Raw genomic sequence first — 25,848 nt, forward strand, 5'->3', positions numbered from 1 at the left:
CAGAGTCAGTGACAAGTGGCATCAGATGAGCTCCCTGGGTTCATCTTAGTCATGCCAGCACAGCATCTGTGTAACTTCTGGCTTCAAATGGTTTACTTGTGTTCTACACGATCTTCAGGGAGAGATGAGTCAGGCTGAGTAGGAACAGAGGGAGAAGAGAGAAGAGCTGCTGTCCCACACTTCCCAGGCTGCCCCCAAACATCGGAGCTCCCAGTACAAGGTTTTGCTGCCATCCAAGAGAGGCTGAGTTTCCACAGCCACAGTGATCAAGCAAGGGAATTGGTATTTACCACCCTGCATGGCTGTGTGCATAGCTAAGCAAGTGCAAAGTATTCATAATGATTAATTTGTACAGGCTGCTTTTTAGCTTTTGTTCAGAAAAAGTCAGCATATTCTGAGCGGAGCCATTAACAATACCAACAAGCAGAGCTCGTACCACAGGCTACATGGCCTAATTCCACCCTGCTTTTCTGATGCTGCAAAAAAGCTGCTGTAAAAGATATTGGCAGTGACAGGATCCTGGCACGCACCGGCCCCCACCTCACATCTCCACCCTGAAACGCTCCCCAACAAGAGCTGCTGGCTCCTCTTCAACTCCCTGCCCCTCCAACCTGTGCTGGGAACCACAGCAAACGCCTTTGAAAGTGCCTCTGCTGAACTCGTAGAGGCAGAGCAGAGCAGGGATGACAAAAATCAGAGCTGGCAGCTCTGCAGAGCAAAGCCTGAACAGTAGGTTCACCTTTGCCGTCCCCTCAGCAGGAGCTGGGGGGCTCGGTGAGGAGGACGCACAGCACGGCGAGGGCCAGGCAGCCGGGGAGCAGGGGACAGAGGTGGGCAGCAGCTGCATTGTTAACACCGTGACACAGCTGGTCTCCTCGGTCCAAAAAAGCCCTCGCAAAGGGCACAGGGACACACTGGATGCAAGTGGAGGCTGTTGAGAAGCCAGAGGGGCAGATTCAGTCTAATACACAACAAAACAAAACACTTGCTCCCCTCTAAAAAATATACTGGGGACACCAAAGGGTGCAGCAGGACCTCAGCCTCAGTCCTGGCCAGTGGCTCGGCCCTTGACAACTGACTGCTGCATGGCAGGAGGGCTGGTGTCACCCCTGTGTCACCCCCTCCTGTCATCACCCACACCTGCCTGCAGAAGGGTAAGTATGAAAAAGGCAACCTCGATCCCTCAATGATTTGGAGCCCACTGTGCTACATGGGAAGACAGGCAGGGCTAATCCCCATCTCAACTTGCAACACTAAGTACATTAGAGGCTGTTTTTCTATTCTTCTTCTTCTTTATTATATTTATTTTAGCAACTTTGCTTCCCCCCTTCTTTTCCCCCAGCAGACAAACAGCAGAGTAGAGCAAGCATGGATAATTCTCATCCCATTTTATTTTATTTCTCTGTGGCATTCCTCTGTTTGCTTTGGAGAGGAGGGGGTTGTTGGAGCATGTGTATTGCTTTGCAATTACAAATTAGCTTTTTAAATGAAGTGTGCTGCAAGAGGCCTGATATGCCACGTGCGAGCATGCTACTCAGCCTCTGATGAGGAAAAAAAAACCTGGAAAAAAAAAAACCAAACACCCTACAAAAAACCCCTGCGTCGCTGCTGCTCACAGAGCCTGGTCTGCACGGGGAGCACGCAAGTCCTGTGCGGGGCAAGGAGTGATCACGGTCACGGGCTCCTCCTGGGAGGAGAGCCAGCGAGGAAGATTTTCTTTTTTTCCAGAGTAAATGGAAGCATTTGACAGCAGGAACCAGGTCAAAGCACAGCTCTGCTCAGGCTCCAGCGAGGCTCTGAGCAGAGCGGGGAGGAGACAGGGAAGGGGTGTCCTCCTCTCCCATCAAGTGGGGCCACTTTCCCCAGACCCCCAAACCCAGAACCTCTCTGCCAGGAGCGCTCTACGGGTGAGTTCTGTAGAGCTGAATTTTACATGCACCAGACTACAAGGACTGGATATTGAAAACACCTGCTATTTCCCATCTCTCTTCCATGAAAATACTCAACAGCTGTAGCAGCAAAGCCAGGTCCCACACACACTGCCCAGGGTTTCTGCTCCAGGGCTCACCACCGCGCTGAGGACGTGTAGGGCTGCTCTGGATCTGACAACTCTGAGGCAGCTGCTGATGGGAAACACACCTCCCAGAACAGCTCTGCAAAGGCAATTCGATACGCTTTCAGTCTGCCCACAGATTCAGGGAACCAGTAATTGCATGTGAAGACTGGAACCACCTCTTTACCTATGTCTGCTATTAGCAAACTGAGCGAGTACCTTATTGTTGACAAATACTCAATCGCAGATGTGCGGTAGCCATGTCCCAGCCTCCCTTCTTTCATCACCTGCAATTGTTGCAGCAGCTAGTCAAACGAGCATAAACAGTAAGAGTTTTCAGCAAATGCTATCAGATATTCAGCACAAAAGGAAAAGTTGACAAATGATCAAATGCGGCCACATCTACAGTCTGCTGCTCATGGACAACCAACAAACAGAACACAAATGGCGACATTCCCTCTGAATTAAAAGGCAGCCTGAGAGCAGACATTCAGCTCAACAGCTGTAATAAAAACCAAACATACTCCAAAAAAACCAACAAACCCAAACCCCCTTGTTTTTTACTCCCAGAGCTCAGTAAACTTCAGTCCAGAAGCTGCTTCTCAGAGCCTGGTAAACACAGAGAGCTTGCTCAGATCCCCACGGTGAACCTTTCCACACCACTCTGGGGTTCCCCTACAGCTCATGCATTTTAAACACACATAGGCTTTCAGTTTATTTGGTTTACGACGCTGGCAAGAATCTACTGGAAGCATCTTCTGAAGAGTTTCAGAGTTCTCCTTTCCAGGTCCTGAGCACTTTGCCCTGTCCCTTCCCCCTTTCATTTCACCGCTCTCTGCCCAACTCATCCAGGCATTAAGGAACATATTCAGCAGCACTAACCTGCCATCCGTGGCCTCGTGCTGCGGATGTGCTCTCTCCTCCATCCCTCACCTGTGAAGGACTCTGTCTGCTCAGAGCAGCAGGGATGAGTATTTTCCACTGCACTTCATCTTCTGTACAGCAGAGTTAGGTGCATTTTTAAGGCCTCTGTCAGTCATCCCCTGTCCTTTTTACTGGGGCTAAACTTTTTCGCAGAGCTGCTAAATCATGAATCTCAAACAGAAATCACATTTTCTAGATCTTTAAATAAAACTCATGTTATATAAAATACTGATCTGATTCTTCCCTCTGTCCTTCATTAAGCCTTTTTATTTCACATGACATGTTCCCCATGCAGGCTGTAGCAGCAGCAGTGTGCAAGTTCAATGTAGGAAGAAAAAAAAAGCTACCTCAAGATTCACAGTATATTAAAATTAACAGCCACTGCAGTCAAACGCTGTATCTCTCTCCAATCTCATTACAAATGGCTTGTAACATAAAACAGGATCCACTTCACAACATTTCATAGAAAGATCCACAAGGAAATACAGAAGAGACAAATACATGCCAGAGTTTGCTTGGGCACAGAACAAGAGCATGAGGGGAAGGAGAGGAGCCAGGTGACCAGGGAGATGCTACCCAGGGCCCTGCTGGCAGGGTGTGGAGCAGCACCACAACCTGCACCCACTCGTGGCCTCTGCCCACAGGAACACAGCTCGGTCACAGGGGCAGCGCCTGGGGAGCTCAGGCCTGGGCTTTCTACTCTGAAACCAACTACAAGACAGTGAAAAATAAAGGCAAAATAAATGAAGACTCTCTAAGTCCAGAGCAAACCGAGCAAGCCACAGGCTGTCATCTTTGCCAAACCGTCATGCAGTGGGTGCCACAGTTCATCCTGGTCTTCTGTGGTTAACTGAGCTCCTCAGGGTTTCTTGACCTCATTTCCAGAGACACAACCCCCAGCTCTGCCCTTCCTGTGCACCCCTCTTCAGCGAGCCCCTGGCGATCCCCTGCATGTGGAACATGTGCCTGCTAACCACAGCTGCCCATGGTGCACAGCCAGCTGTGCTAATCCCATCAGCCAAAAAGACAACTTATTGTCTTGAAACATAGTACGAGACAGAGCCAGGGAAACTGCAGAGCTAGGTCCCCTGGAGAAGAACCACAGACATGGGGGTACCCCAGGTCAGAGCCTCTGGTTCCCTACCCTGCCTCCTTCCCACCCAAGCACAATCTTTCAGCCCAGCAAGGTGCAGTCATCACCTTTTCTTCAGTAGTGACTCCTTGGAGAAAGGAAGGGTGTATTCTGTCTCCAGGCACATCCAGCTGGCTCATCCCATCTATCCAGGCCAATTGAGTCTGTTAGACATTCAGCAGCCCAATGTTTCTCAGAGAAAAAGTGGTGCTGTCAAGAATTGCAACAAGGGAAATTGCTCTGTTAGAAAAACCTGGCAGCACATGTAGCCTGGAAGCCCACAAAGCCAAGCTGAGAGTAAGAGAGGGCTAACTGAGAAACTGGTGAGCTCTGGGAAAAAGCTTTCACCCCCATTTTGCCACTGGAAATCTCTTCCAGCAGGAAACCTGTGAGGCAAGAGCTGCCTTGGACTTGGCTTGGAGGAGGATGGAGACTGGGGGAACAGGCACAGGGGGAAGCACAGGGTATGCGGTTCAGGCTATTCCCAAAAGATGTTTTGCAAAGCCAATTACAACTGTGCAATAGTGATAGAGACTTTAACCACGCAGAACCGACTGAGGACACAGCTCCCTGAACAGCCCCTTCATCGCACCCAACCTCTGCAGACTGATGCACCCAGGAGAACAGCCAGATGCATGTTATTTCTCATGGTTATTCCCCCAAAATCATCATCCCCTCAAATCCCTCTGGCAGCCATGTCTACTCCCTGCAGCCAGTTTGCTTGAGAAACACATGGAGCTCAAAACCTCCAGCATCATCAAGTGTTCCACGCACAGAAAGGGCACAGACAGAAGCGGCGTTCATCAGGCTGGTAGACACAGCATCGTTTCACTGGGGAGCTAGATGTGGTTGACTTGGATTCGCTCTCTCCCAGGAAATGATTGTGATTGTCAGAGGAGATTGGTATATGATTATTAATAACAACACCACAAGAAAAAATAGAAGGCAATCAGCTGAGCAGGGCTGAGGGAGGAAGTGGGGAGGGTTTGCAGCACTGGATTCTGCTCCAGGCCTGGCAGGCTGTAAGTACCTTACTACATGTGTTAGGCTGTAACACAACTTCATCTTGCTTTTCCAATGAACAAATTCCCCAGATGCCATGCAGAGCAAGTTAATAAACAACAGCAGAAGCAGTGAGGAATAAAGAAGCACAGGCAGCGGCGATGGGGTTTGAGCAGGTGATTTGCAGAGAGGAAGTAGCAAAAGGTGAGAACTGGTAGGAGTTGCTCAAAAGGCACATTCTTATACCAAAACTGGACATAAGAGAGTACATGAAATGGTCAAAAGGAGCTCAAAGATGGATTTCAGGGCACCATTCATTGCTTGTATAAAAATTAAACACATGCACAGTCTCATTAGTTCTCTAAAAGGCAGAGGGTCATGTTTTTAGAGGACTGCGGGGGCTCCTGGTGCCTGAGACAATGCACAGTTCATGGTTATGAGCGTAAAGCCATTGAGGACAGAGGTGCTCTGGCTTCTCTGCTCACTTGGGCACCGCAGCAGAGGCACTGGGCAGCTCTGCAGCCCCCAGGTTGCAGCTGCTCACATCCATCCACCGCCCTGGTGCTGCAGTAGGACACCAACCTGGGCTACGCTCACCTCCGCACCTTCCCTCGGCCCCAAACCACCCCTATCCTGCACACGGAGGTCCCAGATCAAATCGCTTGCCCAAGATCAGACATGGGGCTTACAACACAAGGCGGCAATGCACAACATGTGCCAAGACTCAGCTCAATGCCTTTGCCCCAAAAACATCCCCCGCCCTTCCCAACTAATCACCCCCATGACGTGACATCAGCACCAGAATTTTGATTTTATGCTGTGTTTAAGAGAGAACACATTCCAATACCAGCAGATGAGCCAGAGACAATGCAAATCAAACCTTTCTCTGAAGGGGTGCAAACCTCTCCCCGCTGCTCCTCTGGCAGCAGAGGGATGGCTGCTAGGGAGGAGGAAGAAGAAGAGGAGGAGGGCAGCTCGCTCTGTGCTGCTGTGCAGTCTCCCCAGGGAAGGGGGCAGGCTGCCAGGTGGAGGGGCGCAGGTCTTCAGCCTGTAACTGTGCAAACACTAATGCTGCAAAAGCTAATTTTACAGAGTTCCACTCTGCGGACTCTCTTTGTCCCAGGATTCCTCAGCCTGGGAGATTAGCAGTTTAGAGATGGAGAAAAAGAAGTTATTTTAAAATTCAGCATAAACTCACTAGGACTCAATGAGCAAGTCGGTTTGTGAGGGTGAGGATGGGTGCAGGAGGAAGGGCTCAAACAAATGCGAAATAATTGAAAGACTGGGAAGAAGAAAGAGCGTATCTGCCACCCTAGAAACCTCAATATTCACTTTCATTTTTATTCTCGTCTTCATGCCTCTTTGCAGCTTACTTTCTATCCTTTCCAAGCTTTCCCTGATCTCCAAACAATATTCCTGTCTCTGGCTGTGTTTAACTCCCTATCCACCAATCTCCAATGGCACTGGGTATTTGCTACCATGGCACAGACTGTCTCATAGTTTCCTGGAGCCCATTGCTGGGATCAGGCTATCCAGCCTGCACAAGAAATCATAGAATGGTTTGGGTTGGAAGGTACCTCCAAAGGTCATCTAGTCCACCCCCTCCCTGAAATAAGCAGAGAGGTCTTTTAACTAGACCAGTTTGCTTAAAGCCCCATCCAACTTGACCTTAATCATCAAATCCCCACAGTGAGCAGTAATCTTCTGCAGGTTCCTCCAATCCCCACCACCAACCCCATCAGTACTTTCCTGGAGCACACAGACACTACATCCTCACATTTCCATCTCCGATGTATTTATCATTGCAACACACTGGAGAGGGGTGGAGGGAAGTGCTGTGGGAGCAAGGTCACAGGCTAAAAGCCGCAGCTCCCTGAAGGCAGGTGCGTGTGATGCCCCACACCTGAGCTCTTCAGACACAACAGCAAAACCTTAGGGCTATAGTGCACTTGGAGCTTGAATTCACCTCGCAAAGGAGCAACGCAAGTGCCGACAGCAGCTCAGACCCATCCCGCCTGCACGAGCGAGGCTGTACCCGCACATGCACACATCTGCAGGAATGGAAAGACGGAGAAATGGCTTCAGCAGGAGTTCATTACACTTGTTTATCTTCCTTTTGCCTGTAACAGATGAACAGCATAATGGCTTTGGCTTTCCTGGATGCCACAAACCCAGAAACATCCTGATGAAAAATAAATGTATTTACAGGGAGACATCAAAACAGCCCAAGACAAGTCAAAGTAATGTGCCTGCGTTGGAAACGAGTGCTTTTATTTCATCGCCCCTTCATGGCCTTCAAGCAGATCACGCAGCAGAGAGAGATAAATATTTTAAATAGCGACACTTCAGCGATGCACGGTTGTGCAAGACAGGGAATAATTAGAAAATAAATTACTTTTTTTTTTAGCAAGGCAATTCCAAATGTTGAATGAACTAGATTACTTGACAAACTCCAGACCCATTTCAATATCGAGGGTCCTATCCAAAGAGATATAAGGAACTTGCCTTCCAAAAAGAAGCCAAAACACAAATAAATGCAGCTTAGAGACAGTGTTTAAGATCTGCCTGGCAACCTCCATAAATCTAAAAGACGGAAGGTTTCTTCTGGCCTCACACCAGCAGTTTGATCTAAAAATAGGTTAATCTTCCCGAGAGCAAAGGAGCAACCATCAACACAACCCACCGCCGGCACGCATGTACCTCCTGCCCTGCAGCCATGCACCGCTGCCCTGGGCGGGCACAGGCACGCTGGCGCACAAAGGCTGTTGGACTCATTAATTAATAGCAAAATCCCCTTCCTTAATCTACCCCGTGGAAGTTCACGGTGCCGACAGCCAACCTGCTGCACCGAGCAAGAATTGGCATGGTTACCTGGAACAATATCGCCTTGCTTCATTTTTCGGAAGACCATCTGCGTAGATGCAAATGTGTTTTCCCCCAATCCTGATTAATTATACAAATGTATGGCCATACAGGTTGTAATGAATATGCACACGCGCACTTTATTGTCATGCTGACAGAGCATATTGCTTATTCGGGGAAAACAGTGAGATTTCCAATTGTTCCAGCAAAGAGGATTATACAATCTCTCCTCCCTTGTCCACTCTGTGTCTGATTTCTGATTTGACCTGTGGGGTGGTTTTATACCTGACTTACGCAGACATATGGAGACAGACACTTATAAACTCCTGAAAACCACGGCTAGGATGCTTCCACAGAAAAGCCATTCCAATTCAGGCAAGCAGTGCACGGGTTGTGTCTTCTCGATGTCACTGTGTGGGCTATAGAAATACCAACCTACCTGCCCACACACCCCCAGACACTGCGGGTTAATACCAGTTAACTGTTTCAGGACCTGCTAGAGAAGCTATAGACCCAGGGCAGTTTTGCCCACCAGAACCTTTCGGTTACAATAAATAGATGTTAAGATAGAGCTAAATGGGAAGAGTACTTATCAATTTAAACATGAGAAAAGCCCTACAAATCCTAAGGACTTGTCATTAGTCCCCAGAACAGCATTATAAAGCAGAGCAGGCATATCAGTAAGTTTGGATGAAATATTTAACAGCAACTGTCCAAGAACACACACAATGAAATAATGAAATTTGATGTCGTAACACTAGAAATGCTAGCAATATCTGCAATCCAAAATGCACAATGAAACCATCCAAAAATTCAATTGTAGTAGTTACGTAATGTGGGACTTCTAAAAAAACATATATTACGTTTTGAAATTTGTTACTTAATTTGGGTTCCTGAACCTTAAACATAATTGTTATGTTTTTGCTTAATGCTATTAAAAGAAGACAACAGAGGAGGAACTTTCACTATAAAGATAACAATGAAATAATCACAGTTAATATATATTAAAAAATCAAACTCTCACATGATTCAATGAATTCTAACTGGTGTAGACAAATGGCACTAGCTTGTGAGATGGCAGAATTGAGATTTCTCTTGTTTTTATCCAAGAACTCCTTAGCCTAATAGAACCATGCATCATAATGGCATTCTTAACTGTGCAAATCCTGAGTTTAGAACTGACCATTGGAACTGAAATGCTCTGTACAAATTGCACTGACGTGTGCTCTGAAACATCATTCACTTTAGCACAGTATTTCCCTGAAGAATATGCTTTGTTTTCAAAATTATTAAAAAAAGAAGGAACCAAGTAGCCCAAGGAGGAATTTGCAATGCAATATTGTTAGTACTTTGAAGTTACGCATCAATCTCACACCATTTAAAAAACACTTCTAAAGACAAAGCTACTAAAACATATAAAAGCTGGGGGAAGTAACAGCAGCATAAAAGCTGAATTTGCAGCTGGTTTGTACCACTCAAGCAGCTGAAGTGAACTCATGAATCTGGCCTTTAATTTGTAATTGATTTTATGACTTGGCAGTGAGCTGGGAACACAGGTCTGTGTGTAGGAGGCAACAAGGGAGAGCTCAGTCCTGGAGACTCAACACCTTTGTGTTTTGGGAGCTCCCTCCTCAGCACAGGGACACAGCAGCTCTGCCTGTGGAGACCACAGCCGTGTGTCCCCCCAGGAGAGCAACCAGGGTACGCTCCTCATTTGTGATGGTCACAACAACAAACACACAAATTACCTGCAGAAGAGGTCTAACATAAGGTTAGACCCCGCTTTGTAGGTGCTATGCTGCTGACTTAACTTGGTTGTACTTAAGTAATTAGATGCAACAGTCTTTAATAATTTAACCAAGCCATGACCTGGTTACCTCAAATAGAGCCTGTACCAAGCTTTGAGTTACATCTATGGAAAATCTGTCTTCATTATCTTGTTATTATCAATTGGAACATAGGGGAAAAAAAAAAAAAAAAGATAGATTGTTAATTATCAGGTCCTTTCAGGAATTTATCTTTTCCAGATATGCATACAGACCTTCAGAAAATTCCTTCATCCATAGTTCTAAGTACTACAAACTCAGATGCTATTCTGTATTTTCACATTTAAAAGACTATGAACATAGATTTTTTTTTTTTTAAATGAAAGGCTTCTGATTTCCCATAGCTTTGGTACGAGGGATCACCACCTGTAGCTGTTGGCTAAAGCTTTGTACAGGGGCTGAAGTCAATGCTGTACAGATGGGATCTATAGTGCCAAGAAGGCGTTTATTATTTATTATTCTTTTATTATGTATTTATTATTTTTATAAGCCACTACCAGCCTTCAGTCCCTGGTGCTGGACACCAAGTGTACCAGTAGGACACAGCATGGGGGATGGTCCTACTGACACCTATCAGCCACTCCAGCTTGTCTGAGCTGCTGGGGGACTCTGCTCAGGATACATGGAAAGCCTGGGAAAAGCTGCTCTGCCTCCTTTTGCTTTAAATGAGCGAGGTATAAATATAGAAACGTTGGAAAGGTGCCTCGAGTTTGCTGCATTGGAATTGCCATAACAATTGGATTATGATCCTTATTTATCCTCATTGACAAAGTAACTGAGCCTGATCAGCTGGATCTCTTCCCTTCCCAGGGCCAGCAGGCAGGTGCCAGAGTCCCGGGTCCCCAGGAAGGCAGCGGGGTCTGGCTCTGGCTGACACCCAGGGACATCCTGGGGACACTGTGGACAATCCTGCTGATCCACTGCTTGCCAATGCCCTCTGGCTAGAGAAATTATGGCTGTGAGCTGTGCAGCAGAAGAGGTGGCAGAACAGATGCAAGAATGATTCCCCTGCACATATGGATGTGACAAAGACCTGTCCTGAATGCTGCACCCTCCTGCTGGGCCGGAGCAAACAACAGGTCAGAGGTGAGGACAAGTCCCCCACCTCTCAGTTAAGTCAGTGCTATGGAATTCCTGTGGCCACTCTAAAAGCTACTTAGATTCTCTAGACACAAGGCCAGACAGGCAGGAAAGCTCTAGATGACAGATAAGAGAAATTATCTGCCACCAGAAACATTGGAGTTGCATATACAAATGGTGCCTCAATGGCCAGCTATTATCACACCATCAATATCTATGCAACCAGTAATTTTGGTAAATCAAGCCTTCAGCCCCAAAGCATTGCTTTTTAATCATAGGAACCACCGACTATTTTTATCCTGTTCAACACAGGGGTGCTGAATGACTTACCTGGTGGTTTTCTTTCCTTTGAAGCACAACATGCAAAATAAACCAATGAAGAGAGGACTTGGATTATCAAACCCAACTTCCTAAATTCTTACTTCTCTTCCTGCTCTGTTTTGAAGTTGGTCAGGTGCTCCTGTGTGCAGGGGGCTGCAGCTGGGGCACCACAAAGAGCTCCTGTGTGCACAGCGTTACAGCACATCGCCGGGGCACAGCGGCAGCTGAAGTGAAGAATCCACCTTTGCCCAAACCACAAGTTATTTGCTGATAGTGTTGTGTGGGTTTGGTTTATTTTTGTTTGTTTCTGGTTTTTTGTTTGGTTTTTTTTTGTTGTTGTTGTGTTGTTTTGTTTTTGTTTGTTTTTGTTTTTCTTTCCTAATGGTTCATTTATCATTCCAAATCATACAGTAGGCACCTTTTGTCAATATTTCAGCTTATCCATATTGCAGAGTACAGTTCCTGGATGCTCATGAACTGAGTGACAAGGCTTTAGAGGCACCCACTGCAGTGTTGTGTTAGACCATCTCTACCATCTGGCTAGAGAAATCCAGCAATCAGAAGCTGACATGCTGGTCTTGCCAAAAACAAAACACCCAAGGCCAAGAAACAAGCAAACATCCCCAAAAGAACCCAACCCCCCCCACACACTTCACAGAAAGCAACCGCAAGCAGCCTCTGATAAGATCAACCTGTAGCTTTATTCAGGTAGGTGCAGCTTGTTCAAACAAGTGCACAGACACATACACTCAGTGTTAACTGTGAACATGTTGGGGTGCCACAAATTCAAGTATCTAACTTCTTCCACTACAAGCACAGCAGTGGCACTTGGGAGAAAGCTCATAGTCAAACAGAAATACAGTATCTGCACTAAAATACATACAAAATTACCAGGAAAGTAATTGCTTTTGCTACAAATGGTCTTCTTCAAAGTTTTCTCTAACGTAAAAGTCCCTTCAAAAAGAATGAGAATAAATCTACTGCATGTGAATTTATTCAAAGCTAGGAGAATTCCATTATACTGAATCTGCTAAGTAAATATCTGATAAAGAAGCAAATGCTCAGCACTTGACCCCAGGAGCTGGGATTTCTTGACACGGGGCTGTAATGCAAAGCAGCAGGAACCTCAGGACTGCTGGCACGGAGGGGAAAATCTCAAATAGAGGGCTTGGCTCCCGGGGGGCACAGAGCTGCACAGGGACCCAGGCAGCCCCCACCCCTGGTCCCAAAGTGACCGCAGCTACCAATGCTACCAGGAGATGTTCTCTGTGGGGGGCTACAAGCTCCCCAACTCAAAATCTATGCTGTACTTTGCCAAGGGCTGCAAGAGACACTGCATGCATGTAGAATGATGATTTTTCGCCACATTTTCCCCCAGATTTTTTTTTTGTCCTGTTGCTCTAGATGTGAGCAGCAGCAGCACACTTTGGTTTTCCTTACACAGTCAAAGGCTTGTTGTGAGAACTCATTAGTCCGTTAAATAAGAGAGGAAAAGGAGGTGCCATTCAGTTGCAGAGGATCTTAATTCCTGTGACACTTAGACCTTGTCCCAAGCATTGTCTCTGTTACCAGACATCCCACCAGCTTAGGAGTTGAAGGGCCTTGGTGCCCTACACTGTTGAGTGCTCTGCCATCCCGTGAGCTCCCTTGTCCTTAGGATGGGATCCCCCTAACACAGATCCTCCCACACCCCCACGTCACGGTGTGTCATGCTGATACAAGAAACACTGCAGAAGTCCTGTTGGTTCTGGGTGACAGCTGGGGTGGCAAACCCTGCTCCTGTAGAAGTAACTGAGACCAAGAGCCAAACCCACAGTGACCGCTTTCATTGTGTGCACGATACGTCACAGAAGATGAAATGCAAAGGCCCTCTGAATCCATGTTATCTCTGCATACAGCATGTCACTTAATTGCCCAGAAAAGGCTCTTGGAGAAGCATATGGGAAGTTTTCCCATGAAAAATGACACCTCTCAAAGTCTTTTCTAGCTAGGAATCACTCAACAGTATCCATCACTACTGACATCAGGCACATAAGCTTTAAAGCAGTTAATTTAGAATTTTAGCTAGAGCCAGTTTCCTATAGACATTGATATCCAAAGTAGACAATTGTTATTCCAGAAAGTAGAATCATTAGAAGAGAAAAAAGGTAAAGAAGAAACCCATGCAGTAATTGCAGAGAGCAGTGCTGTCACTCCGTGCTTCTGCCAGCATTCAGGTCACAGTCATTTCTAGGGCAAACCTCTGACCACTCCTGTCCATATGAACATCCACACCCTGACCCTGGTCCCGAGTGCTGGTGACCTCACATCAGAGGGGTGAGACGGTGCGGTCCAGCAGCATGGAAGCACCACTCTGCCATGGCCCATGTATGCGAGTGTTTCTCCTGCAGTACCCAGACCTGCCCAAGATGCATTTAGGATCACTGATGACCCCCTCTGTGGCCTCCCACATTACTGGGCTTTTAAGGCAGTGTTTCTACAAGCTGTTTTACAAGATACTGCAATGCTTCTAAAAGCTAATCATGAACAACCACCAAGACAAGCCCCCAGCTAGATCCCCAAGCCAGGAAAATAAAGCCTGTGTTCATATCTGTTGGTAAAACTGCAGATCACCTTTAGCACTGAGCTCAGCTTCCCAGCTGTGCTAATTAATTGCTTAAGGAGTTCTCACCGTCTCACCATGACGCAGAGCAAGAAGCCATCCCCACTCCTCCGCTTGCTGCCGCAGTCACGTTCCTGCTCTGTCTCAAGGCCCTGCTGAGGCTGGTGTCCCCATCTGTCCCTGTTGCAGACACCACACACCCCTGCTCCGTCTCTGTGAGCAATAAACATTAAGAACCAAGTCACAGCAAGACTGTAGAAGCAAATGCTTCCTCTGTCCCCATGGCTTCCCCATCTCTGTCACCCCAGCAATGGGCAGGACCCTCAACCCACCAGCAGGGTTTCTAGCCAGTCTTGGGGCAAGGCTGGTTTCTCAGCCTGGTGTTCCACCTTCATTTGGCACTAACAGCTACCAAGAATACACACAAGAATCTCAGGACCTTCTGCCTAGCACACAGCTCCCCCCAGATGCTTGTTTGCTGAATTCAGAGTGCTCATTCCTGCTACACCCATATAAACTTTGTGGTGACAGACAACAGGGAAAAAAAACCACACATGCTAAACCCTTCAAAATCTGCTGTGATAAGGCTGAATAACTCCATTTCATCGTTTTTCTGTGAACCCTTACCCCAATCCCTTCCAGTGACTCCAGTACTCTTTCCAGTCTGTGAGGCTAGGACCTGCAATAACTCTAGTCCTACAGGCTAAAAGCTCATTGTTTCCCCATACTAACACCATTCCTGTGGATGTTAACAGACAGCAAAAGACCTCCAAAAAGATTCCACAGTCCTATAAGAAATCACATGGCACAGGCGTGATGGGGGACACCCTGTGTAAAACCAAAACCAGTCCTATTTTATGGCTGTACCTGGGCAGTAACTAGCTTTTGTTTAAAAACTGCTACGCTCATTTCCCAGTACTGCCTTCAGAGTTGTATGAAAAACATTGCTGGTTATTTTTTTAATGGTGAACCAGCAGTAATTCAAACTTGATAGTAACTTAAAGAGTCATATCAGCAAGTCTGTGAGGAGCAGACCAGTGACCTCAGTCCAGTGTCCGACTGACGGGCATTCCCATCGCTGCTGTGCACCTTAACACACCTTCCACATATATAGGTATCATCTTCTGCCAGCTAGAATGCTTGTAACTTGCACTAGATATCAGCATATGTTTTGGAACTGAATCATATTGTAACCAATATGTTAGGAAGACAGGCCAGACTGCTGGAAGAGCAGGGCTAGGAGATGGTTTCTGCTAGCAGAGTGCATTCAGTTTGAGGTTTGCATTGAATTTGTTATAACTACAGCTGTCATGAAATATCCTTCCTGAATACTGTTTTGCAATAGCAGAAGCCCGATTCCTTATTGAGTTGTATAAGCAGAGAGGCCAAGACTAGAAGTGCTGAAAAACTGCAGTTCCCTGGTGTCCTTTGGGACACTGCAGGTCAAGGTGGAAGTACAATGGCAAGTATGTTTGCCCTGATGCTGCATTTGCTCTGTGGGTAAACAGAGACCATCTACTCCCTGGGCTGTCATTCGGGCATCTTTCATGACCACTAAACTTGCTTTTAAAAGAAAAACGAGGTTTTATTACAAAGTTAGCGCGTGATCCAAATGTCAGAGTAAAAAATCCAGAGGAAGGTTAAGGATTTTATTTTTTTTTTTGATACAGCTACAATGGAGGTGAATGAACACCAAAGCATTTTGATTTCCTGTCTGGTTTCAATAAATGTTGCATTCCCAAGCACCCAAGGGACTGCTGTGGTTTGTCAAAACCAATTAATTTTCTTCCACGGAATGCTTCAGGCACCCCAGAATGTTGTTGGAGAGCTAGCACACATCTAAGGCGGAGGGAAAGGCAGCAACTGGCTGCTGCTCGAGCTCTGCATCCGGGCACAGCCCTCCAAACTCGCACTCGCCGACAGCAGACGCAAGGCAAGGACCGAGGCACATCACCTGCTCACGGGAGGGAGCTGAGGGGACAGCCAAAGAGCAAATACTGCATTATAAACCCTATGAATATAAACAAGAAGCTGCTGATTGTGAAACGTGCCAGAAATAAGTTTCCTAAGGGAGAATTCAAAGCTGAAAGTTTGTTTCTCTCACTGGTATTTCCTAGGATCCGTTGCTCAGTGTGAATAAATGTAGTAATGAGGCAGAAGTGACAAACTGAACAGTTGTTTATGAAGAAGACATTTGGAAGATGAGCCTTGTAGTGGGGATTCACAGGTTCCCTCCTCAGCCCTCCATTGGACTCACGATGCAGAGTGAGGATTTCTTCACCCGAGCCTCTATTTACCTACTTACAGTGGACAGACTGTGATGTTTTCCTTCTCTTCTGTACTGAGAAGTGAGAGCAAACTTGTTTGCAAATAATTTTAATAATCAGCCATGAAATGCACCAGATATAAGCACTGTATTATCATGCTATGATTCCTTTTTCAATGAACACCAAGACGCTGAGAGTTTAAGAATACATCGGAACTACGACTTCAAATTGGATGCTATGAATACTCTATGTAGATACGTCATGTCAAATAATTATCACTGGATATGAAGTAGCCATCCCTTCCCTTCTACAAAAGGCAGGGATGGAGAAGAATGTTTCTCTTGCATGCTAGCACTCTGCAAAAAGGGCAGAAGACAGTCTGAATTTTAAATATTTTGTCTCGAGGTGTAAATCCCTGCTAGAGCAAGGAATGGAAGCAACAGCTGATCCCAACAAGCACTATGGTGAGGCCCAGCCCACTCGCAGTGCTAAGGGGAACTGGGAACCAAAGCACTTTCGAAGATCCCAGGTCCCTAATGTCAGGTCCAGTATCATCCTTGCCAGACCACTGACAAAAATAGAAACAAAGAACTTCCACAATCAAAAACGACAGCATGCTGAGCAGCGAATTGAGCTTTACAGTGTAACAAATCTTTAGAAGAACAAGGAATAAATCTGCCTGTCTTTCTTTTTGTGTTCACCAACCATGGTATCTTCAATGACCTACTTGTTTTTAAAAGTAATCCAGCATTTACCATTACAATCTTCTTTGTTCCTCAAGTCACACAAACCTCCTGCTGTCTCCTCCTTCTCTATTTACCTGGCCTTACAGCCACAGCAGGGAACTGAAAATCTGCTCTCTGCCTCCTAGCTACAAGCAAAGGCTTCGCTTGGGCATCCAACAGATGATCCCTAATGCTACTGTTTAAACAATCCCTGGAGCCAACTCCGACACACAAACATCTACATCCTGCAACTAGTCCAAGACACATTGCCCAGACATTTAGGGAATTGCCCCAATAGAAATAGCTGTGTCGCTCATTCATAGCCTCTCTTCGCACAGGCAAATCTCATGTTTCATTCAGACAGGATTTTTCACAGCACTCTTACTTACTATTTAATACTTATACCATGGTCAGTGTCCAAAAAGCATGACACTACTGGTTATGGTAGGTGCTGAACAGACACATACTAAATCTGTCTTGGATGTCACAGGTGTGAAAAGTCAGTTAGAAAAGGGAAGAGTCCATAAAATCTGAAGCCCAGTGAATAACTGAATCACAAGGACCAGATACAAATATAAATCCCCCAAAATGAAACAGAAATCCTCCAAAATATATCCAAACAAAGAAGAGATTCTCCAATTATGTCAGTTGGCACTGATCTGCCTGAAAGCAACAGAAGGGAGAGGAGAATCCATAACCATTAACATCACCTTCTTGCTACACTTCCTCCTTAGCCTGTTCATCTTCCTCTCTCCCTCCATTCCCTCTGCTTTGGACACAACCTCACAAACTATGAGAAGGGCTGGCGTATCCCTAAGACACAGAAGAGTGGGGTTTTTTTGCAAGCTCATTGTATGCAGCAGAGTTGGCTGCAAAAGATACAACTGTTGGAAAGCTACAGAACCCTGAAGGTTACCAAAACCTGGAGTCTCCTGAGAGGCCATTCCACCTGAAAGCAGAGCTGTCTCTTTCCATGAAGCGACAGCAAAGCACAGCTTTAATCATAGCACAGGTCCTCAGTCTTCAAGCAAAGCTCACCAATATAAGCACATCACCTGGACTTCAATGAGGAAGACAAAGCTGATTTCGTATCAGGCTCCACTCTCTCTCCCTGACAATAATATTTTAACTCTAAATAATTAAAAGGAAATAAATACCCATAAAGCCAGCTGAATCACTGCAGACCAACAGGTCAGCATGGCTGGGTGTTTGAAATCAGGGGCCCATTCAAGTTATTCACATCGTATGTCAAAGGTGATCTGCTGTAATGAGAAGCGATAAATACGCTCACTTAACATGCAAGCTTGCAGCTGCAATCCACCAGGTTGAAGCTACACTACAGCATAAAAAACACAACTGTGCCCTTGAGAAGTCCCCTCCTCTGCATTCTCCCCACCTTCCCAAGCCCTCCTGCATTTCTACATACAGAACAAAAGAGATGCGACACATCTTATTGCATCCTCTGTACAATAACCCAGAGTATCTAAGAACAGCTTCCTTCTTTAAACCTTTAAACCTTTGCTGCATATTTCAGCACTGACAGTTGCAGGCTTCTCCACAGTCCGGGATTTGGAAGCGATTGATCAGCTACAGGAAATCCAGGATTCGGCAGCATCCGATACCAAGTATTTGCTTGACAAACCTACCGGGAAGATAAATGCAAACTCCACAGCCTGCAGCATTTCAAGTTGAGGGGGCACTTACAGCCTATAAATAAAATTTAAAACCTGGAACTATGATGGAATACGTATATACCTATTTTTTATTGCTTTGTATCTTGATCAGCAATAGCATTGCATTTTTGGTTATCAGCTCTGCTCACAGGAGACTGAATCCCAGGCTATATCAATTCCCCTGTGAATATAAAGGAAAAGAACCATGTGGAGAGAATAATAAAACTATTAACTTTTCATTAAAGAATAATCTATGTATTTTTTAAGGAGGCAAACTTTAACGATCTCCACCTAGTTCTGGCAGGACTGGTTTGGATATTGCCTTGCTTTGGTTTTAAATGTAGTCTGAAGGGAATGATTGAGCCTGGAATGGACATGGGGACCTGCAGGCTCCTTTGGTCAGGGGCAGGAGAATCTGGCTGAGGGAGGTTTCCAGAAACATCAACCAAGGACTCATCATTCCCATGGGCTCACATGGCTGTGTAATGGTAACACCATCAATTGTAAAAGTTTCACCGAATATTCATGAGGATCTTACAAAGATGGTTTTGACTGGCTTGGTACAGCAGCTATGTTCTTGGACATGAAGTGCAGAGCAGTACGCTCAGGAGATGCCTGCACCTGAACATCAGTCTGTGGAATGCTAGGCTCATTTAGCTTGTCACTTACAGGAATACAAATCAGAAATGACTCCATAAAACTAAACAGCAATTGCCTCTGACTCTGTCAACTCCCCACCTTGCTGCAAGTGTATTATCTATACAAAGTAATTCTGTAAAGTGAAAAGGTTCAAAGCAAGGGCTTGAAGGACTATTACTATGGCTCTGACCCTTCTAAACACACACCCCTCTGAGAACAGGCTGGCTATGCACACGATGCAGGACAGCCCTGGCTGCACCACACATTTGCTACCACCTGCCTCAGTTTCCCAGGGGATAACACTAATGAGCTAGTCAGCACGCACGCCTGCACTTCATTCCAGTTTACATAGCGCTTTCCAGCCAAGGCTCTCAAACATTTGGAAAGAATCAAATATAGTTTAAGATAAAATTAACTGGAACATAAATACCAGAATTTGACCACTCCTTTAGAAAACCTGCCTGGGAACATTGGGATTTTCAGCATGAGAACTCACACACCAAAGAGCTGGTAAATAGTGAGCCAGCGCATAGACAATACTTTGCTAGTGTTTATTGACTGACTGATTGAGATCAGGCTCTATGACACAGTACGGCCAAGTTCATCCCTCCCCCCTGCAAGCTGCTAAGTTTTATGATCTGAAAAAGTCATTTCAAAGAACCCTGTAAACCTGGCACACAAACTAACAAACCAGTCACACCTGAGTCCTACTGAAAAAATCCTTGCCTCAGCTTCCAAACATAGCAGAACATATTAATTCACAGCTTCTGCATAAATGGAGCAAGTTTTGAGACTAAGAATCTAAGGCATTTCAGCCTCTGAGACTTCCAGCCTGCTCTTCCCCTACAACTGTGAAAGCCCACCTTTCTTCATTAAAAATATATACGTACACACAGATAAATATAAATATATATATAAATATATTTACATATGTGTGCACCGCAATCTCTCAAAGCTCAGCTCCCACATCTGCAGACAGGCTGCACACTGCAGCGGCACAATGGCTCTGGTGCAGGATCTGCACCACCCACTGGAAAGGATTTAGCGAGGGGTGCTAACGTCACACACTGAGCAGCCACATACAGCTATAAATTATTCATACACATTACTCTAATTATGCAAATGTACGAAAAGCTAGAGCATATGTTTCTCTGACATCTCCCAGTACAGATACAATATGGTTCTAGTAGTGAGAAAGAGTGAGAAGTGAGATGATGGGTGTAAGGGTCTAACACTGGCAGACGCTGGCCCAAGCAAAAAGTGGTAGAGGATCTCCAGTCTCCAACCAAGCTGCTGCAAGGCTGAGGACATTTAAATGCTCCTCCTTGATAATATATTGTTGGCTTTGCACTCAGTGCTGAGCAGAGTGCTGAGGCTGCTGAACAGCCCAGGCAGATTAAAATAAACCCAAGCAGTTTGGAACAGGAATGTGTTTATCTGGCATCGCACACTTCCTCTTATCAAACATGAGGAGCAGGGGAGGGCAGAGCGATGGCGTGTGGAAGCAAGCTGTGTGCACGCTGGCAGGAGAGGGGGAGGAATTGCAAGGATCAGATAATGCATGAGCTAGGAAACCAGGGGCACAGAGCCAGGCATCATCTCAGTGGGGTACAGAGTCCACACTCTCGGTCAGCCTCCAGACGGGTACTAGCTGTTGGAAAACTCCATTAGGTCCCTTCTCCCTCGCAGCATTTGGAAGAAGGCACATTCAGCGCTGCTGTAGCAGAAGCAGCTGGCTGTGTGTGCTGCCCAGGCTTTGGGCTCAAACTCCTCTTGCCTCTGCTGAGCGCAGTCACCAGGCATCACTCATCTTCCACTCCAGACGCTGGGGCTGACTTTTCAGAACAGGCCAGATGCACTTTGCTACAGTGTTTTGAAGTCCAGACTGTAGCTTATAGTACTGGATTAATATCAGAAGATCAGCTTCTTATTGCCAGCTCTGCTATGTCTAAGGACCACATCGCTGTCCTTCTGTAAATGACTGGTCCATCTGACAGAGCCCTTTGCAAGAGGACAGGCTTCTCAGCACAGTGCAGGAAATGGGGGGGCTCTGATTCTCTAGCATCATTCATTTAAAATCCCATAACACTTTTCAAATTCTCCAGCCCTACTGAATAAGCAGGTGTTTCTATACTCAGGGAAAACAAAAGAGCAAATTAAACATCATGTAATACCACAGCAACTTGGAAGATACAGGCTATGTTACTATTATGCCAGTAGTTACCCAAGATCAAAAAAGTTGAACAGCAAACCTTGGCAGCTGCTTTGATAAGAGCACGTCCTACCTCCTAGTGCTGGCATTAAAGAGACTCTCCAGCTCTGCACCAGCACTCTCGTAAGGGATGCACACACACAGCCACATGAAATACTCAGTACTGCAAAGGCCCCGTCACAGGAGGAGTGCCAGTGAGTGCAGTCATATACGCGGCAGATGCCACTTCAGCTCTTCAGATCCAAGCCAAAACTCTGCTAATATACTATTTTTCTTTAATACAAGTTCTTGTTTTTGCACAGCTCAACCACAGTTCCTCACCTGTGGTTGCCTCACATCAAGGATGGCCATGCTTTGAAAAGAAAAGGTGATGTATCAGAGATGCAGCACCAAGCAGAAGGCTCAGTCAGGCTGCAGGTGATGCTACGAGGCAGACAAAGGTGGGGACACCTGCACAGACCCTGGCCACTCTGCCCCAAACCCTGGCCAGCAGGATTTGTCCTTTGCTTTCACAAAAGACCAGATGAATGAACAGCAGCACTTCTGCCAGGCAGAGATGCCAAACTGGCAAAACAAAGCTGAGAAAACAGCAGAAGTTAACAAGCAAAAATAAGATGGAGAAATAAAAAATCCACTGAAGTAAAACAAGATGTTGATTACAAGGACCAAGTCCAGCCACTTCTGCTCTGCCACAGAGCCTTGTGCGCAGCAGGCTGTGCAGGCTGCCAAAAGGCTCCCTCTCCCTGGGCTGATCCTCCCTCCTGTGCAGTCCCGCGGCTGTGGACCAGGCACAGCTCTCGCAGGGGCTTGCTGACCACCCAGCACCACCAGCTGGCTGCTCCTCACACCCCAGCCTGGGGCCGTCTGGATCTTTATGGGCTGGGTGTTTCCTCAAGGCCAGCAGAATTTATACCTTCCAGTCACATGCTAGTGAGGCAGATCCAGACACTCTCTCTTGACTTCCCTCAATAGCCCAGAGGAAAGGAGAAGAGGGAGCAAAACCAGCTTGCCAGACCTGAAGCTCGGTTCATCCAAACCATGGAGAAGAGAGCAGAGCAGCACGGGTCCAGCTCTGCCACTTCCCCTGCCCCTGCTGCAGCCTGGCCACCAAACAGGGCAAGGCTGCATCACTGCTTGTAATGTCTTCTAGATGAGTGCTCATCCCTGCTGCTGAAGCAGTTCTCAGGAAAAACAGTGTGAGAAAAGAGCAGAAAGGCAGACAGCGCAGAAAAGGGGGCTCAGCACTTACACTGCTTAATTTTTCCCCCATCTCATTCTGAAGGCTTTGGTTTCCTCAGTCATTGTCAGCAAAGAAACAAGACCATAAACAGGCAGACACAGACAAAAGGTACTAGAAGAGGAGGAGGAGATGGTCTGACCAGCTAGCTGCTCACCTCAGGAGACACAGGATCAAACACAAGCTAGACAACAAGGCAGAGGACACTTGCAACCTCAGCCTTGCTCTCCAGCCAGCAGGGTTTAACACACCAGCCAGGGGGCTGCTTGGCGAGGCACAAAACCCAGTGGCACACACAGCTCTGCTGCCATGGGTCCTGCTGCCAGCGCCGGCACAGCAGGACATGATAGGCTGGGACAGGGCTACACCAGCACGGGAAATCCCTCTCAGCCACAGAGTCCACCCTGGAGCAGGTTTTGCAACATGAACAAACCATCTAAGCTGGAAACACAACAAATTTGTCCACTTTTGGCTAAAGTCAACAACTGTTACTTCTGCCAAAACACTGGAAACAACTGGAAAAAACCCAGAAATTTAGTGCAGTGTAGCAGGAAATCTCAGAAGCAAACATTTTCTTGTCCTGCAAAGTGATGAAGAATCCAGTATAGCCACAAAGTCACTAGAAGAAGTCAAGGACTTGGATTCTTAGTGCAATATCCATTGTTCTAGAAATAATTATTTGAAGAATTTCAACCTATTCAACTAGCATTTTAGAGTTCCACATATCATTGTGCCAGTCAGAGTTAAATTAGCGATGATTTGTGCTCTCAATTATCTCTGGTGAGCCACGAGGGAGATGAGGACAGCGAGGAAAAGCAACGTGCCCTAATCTCTGAGTGCTGGGATTTGAGTCACGGCTGGAGTAAGCGGGCAGCCAGCACGATGCTGCACCACAGGCACCCTGAGGGTTGAACGCTGACTTCACTGGGCAGAGAATCAACTGCAAGGCTGCAGTCCTCCCTGCAGCCCCAAACCCACCGTGTTCCGACACACGGGTAGCCCCACCACAGCTGATCTGACCAAGGGGCACATTTACACCTCGGTTTTCAAGGTTCTGGACTTCAGGAGAGAAATGAGGTGGTACCTCACAGCCCAGAGCTTCTCACCCTCCTCTGTAACTGCTACAGAAGAACGCTCCACTTGAGCAAAGCAGCATCTGAAGGGTGTGAGCTTGGGTAATCTTCCCATGGGAAGCGTACAAGGTGACTGCCTGTCCAGCCCGCAGGAGAGGAGGGAAGCAGGGGCATTTGACATTTATAGTACCCCAATTCTAGGAAATGACTGAAGAGTTTAAGTAAATCAATCAATCAATCATTCTTGGGTGGGCAGCACTCCAGAAAGATAAAATATTCAGCACCATTATGCTCCTGGACACCATATTTCTGACAATAAATTTCATGCCTCATATGCCACAACAGTTATACGATTTCAGTCAATAACCAAAGCACAGGTCCACATCCTTTCACAGCAACCCAAAAAAAAAAAATACTAGTAAGTAAACCTGACAAACCTCAGAGGAGGATATTTTTATCGTAATTTACTGGTCTGTCACTACAATAGACAGCCCTAAACTGGAAAGGGAAGATCCATTTCCAGCACAGCACCACCTCCAGTACTTACAGGCTTCACAGACCCACAGGAGCTGGCAGTGAGACCCACCACCTCCAAGGGAGAAACCACAAAGTTCAGAAGGCCCAGTTTTGTCTTCAGTGATGCTGGAGCACCCCCAAAGAACATCAGCAACTTTTGGTAAAAATCAGGCTCTACTTGCCCTATTTTACTTGATCCTTCCTGCCCTACGTGGACCTATTCCTGCTTAACAATAAACCTTTCTGAGCAATCCCAGGGGTGAGATTCACTTCCAGCTACACAGATGTTTCAGCTCCCACTGCTCCTCAGCTGCCCCTTCTCCCCTGTGCCTGCTCACATGCTGTCAGGACACACCAGCTCTGCGGGCTGGGACTGGGCGCCAGCTCCCGCATCCTGGTTGCAAACCAGCATGACGATGGAGCGACAAAGTCCAACTCCTGCCCAGGTAGTGCCTGTTACAGGAAGAGAATCATGGACCAAGCCCCAGCATAAATAATTAGTTGCCCCCCTCCAAGTTCTCCCTGTGGTTGCAGTGGAACATGGATTTGTTTTTTTAATTGATGCCTCATCGTGGGTACAGTACTACTTTATGACATTAGACATCTCCACTCAGCAACCCAGGTGGACCTGTGTGCAACTGGTGGGTAAGAAGACTTGCTGTGAGTGCAGGATGAAGCGCTCTGGGCCATTTCACACCAGTGAATCTATACTAGCTCACACAAGTGAGTGAAGTGTCATTCACTTAATGTTGCAGTTATGAATCAAACTTGAAGTCCACATCCCAAGTTCCCACCTGAGGAACCATAGACAGCATCTGCTAGTCCTTTCTGGTGTTTTAGCGGTTGCATGTTGGAATTTTCAGTAGCTCATATCTTGGCTTTAGGTAGTTTATGTAGTTTATGCATTCACCAGATACAATAGTCATACACAGCTCATGTCCTTCACAAGGTTCCAAAACAGATTTCAAAAAAACCCTTCAGTTCCTCTGCAGCCAGTTTATCTGATATTAATCCATTAAAGTGATGCACTATGTTCTATCAAAAGAATTAAACAGAAAAAGTGGGAAAGTGGGAAGCTCTCTTACCTGTAATTGACTGACTGGCCAATAGAAGTCAAGTGCTGGCAAATTGGAGGTCTAATTTGTATTTAATTATAGCATTAAAAAAATTACATGATATACCTATTTAACATGCAAAGGAGCAAAATCAAAGCTAATAAGAATAAATCGTAAGAGAGGACATGTACAATATGTAGCAGCAGTCTCTCTCTCTTTTGTTTTTTAACGTGCTCTGCTAAAGAGCGTCCTGGCTGTTGTGCCCATGTATTGCCTGGAAAACTTGCATCCCTGACTTCAGTTCTAAGATCCCCCCAACATGCATAACTGCATTGCACAAACACACAGATACCATTAAAAAAAAAAAAATGTTAAAACCAAAATGGTGTATATGTTTTCCGTGCTACACATGAAGGTTTTACCAATCCAGTTGAGGTTCAGCTGAAAGGAATGCAAGCAAAGCCCAAATACACCATTCTAGAGCTCTAAATATTAAAGCAAATGAATGGGTGAACTACAAAGTTTTGCAAGCCTTCAGTGCAACTCATTTTGAAATGCATTTAGAAAACAGTGCCACTTCTGTGTTTAGATAATAGGTTACAACCACAGTATAAAACATGAACAGTTCTGTTGAAGCCAGCATAGCTAC

The 25,848-nt window shown here is 46.2% G+C and overlaps 1 protein-coding gene across 3 annotated transcripts in view; it reads right to left on the bottom strand.

Annotated features, from left to right (window-relative positions):
- CACNA2D2 (calcium voltage-gated channel auxiliary subunit alpha2delta 2) overlaps positions 1–25,848 on the bottom strand; it is a 218,201-nt gene that overhangs the window by 168,267 nt on the left and 24,086 nt on the right. The window lies entirely within an intron of this gene.

Source organism: Patagioenas fasciata, chromosome 10 (assembly GCF_037038585.1).
Source record: "Patagioenas fasciata isolate bPatFas1 chromosome 10, bPatFas1.hap1, whole genome shotgun sequence".
NCBI lineage: Eukaryota > Metazoa > Chordata > Aves > Columbiformes > Columbidae > Patagioenas > Patagioenas fasciata.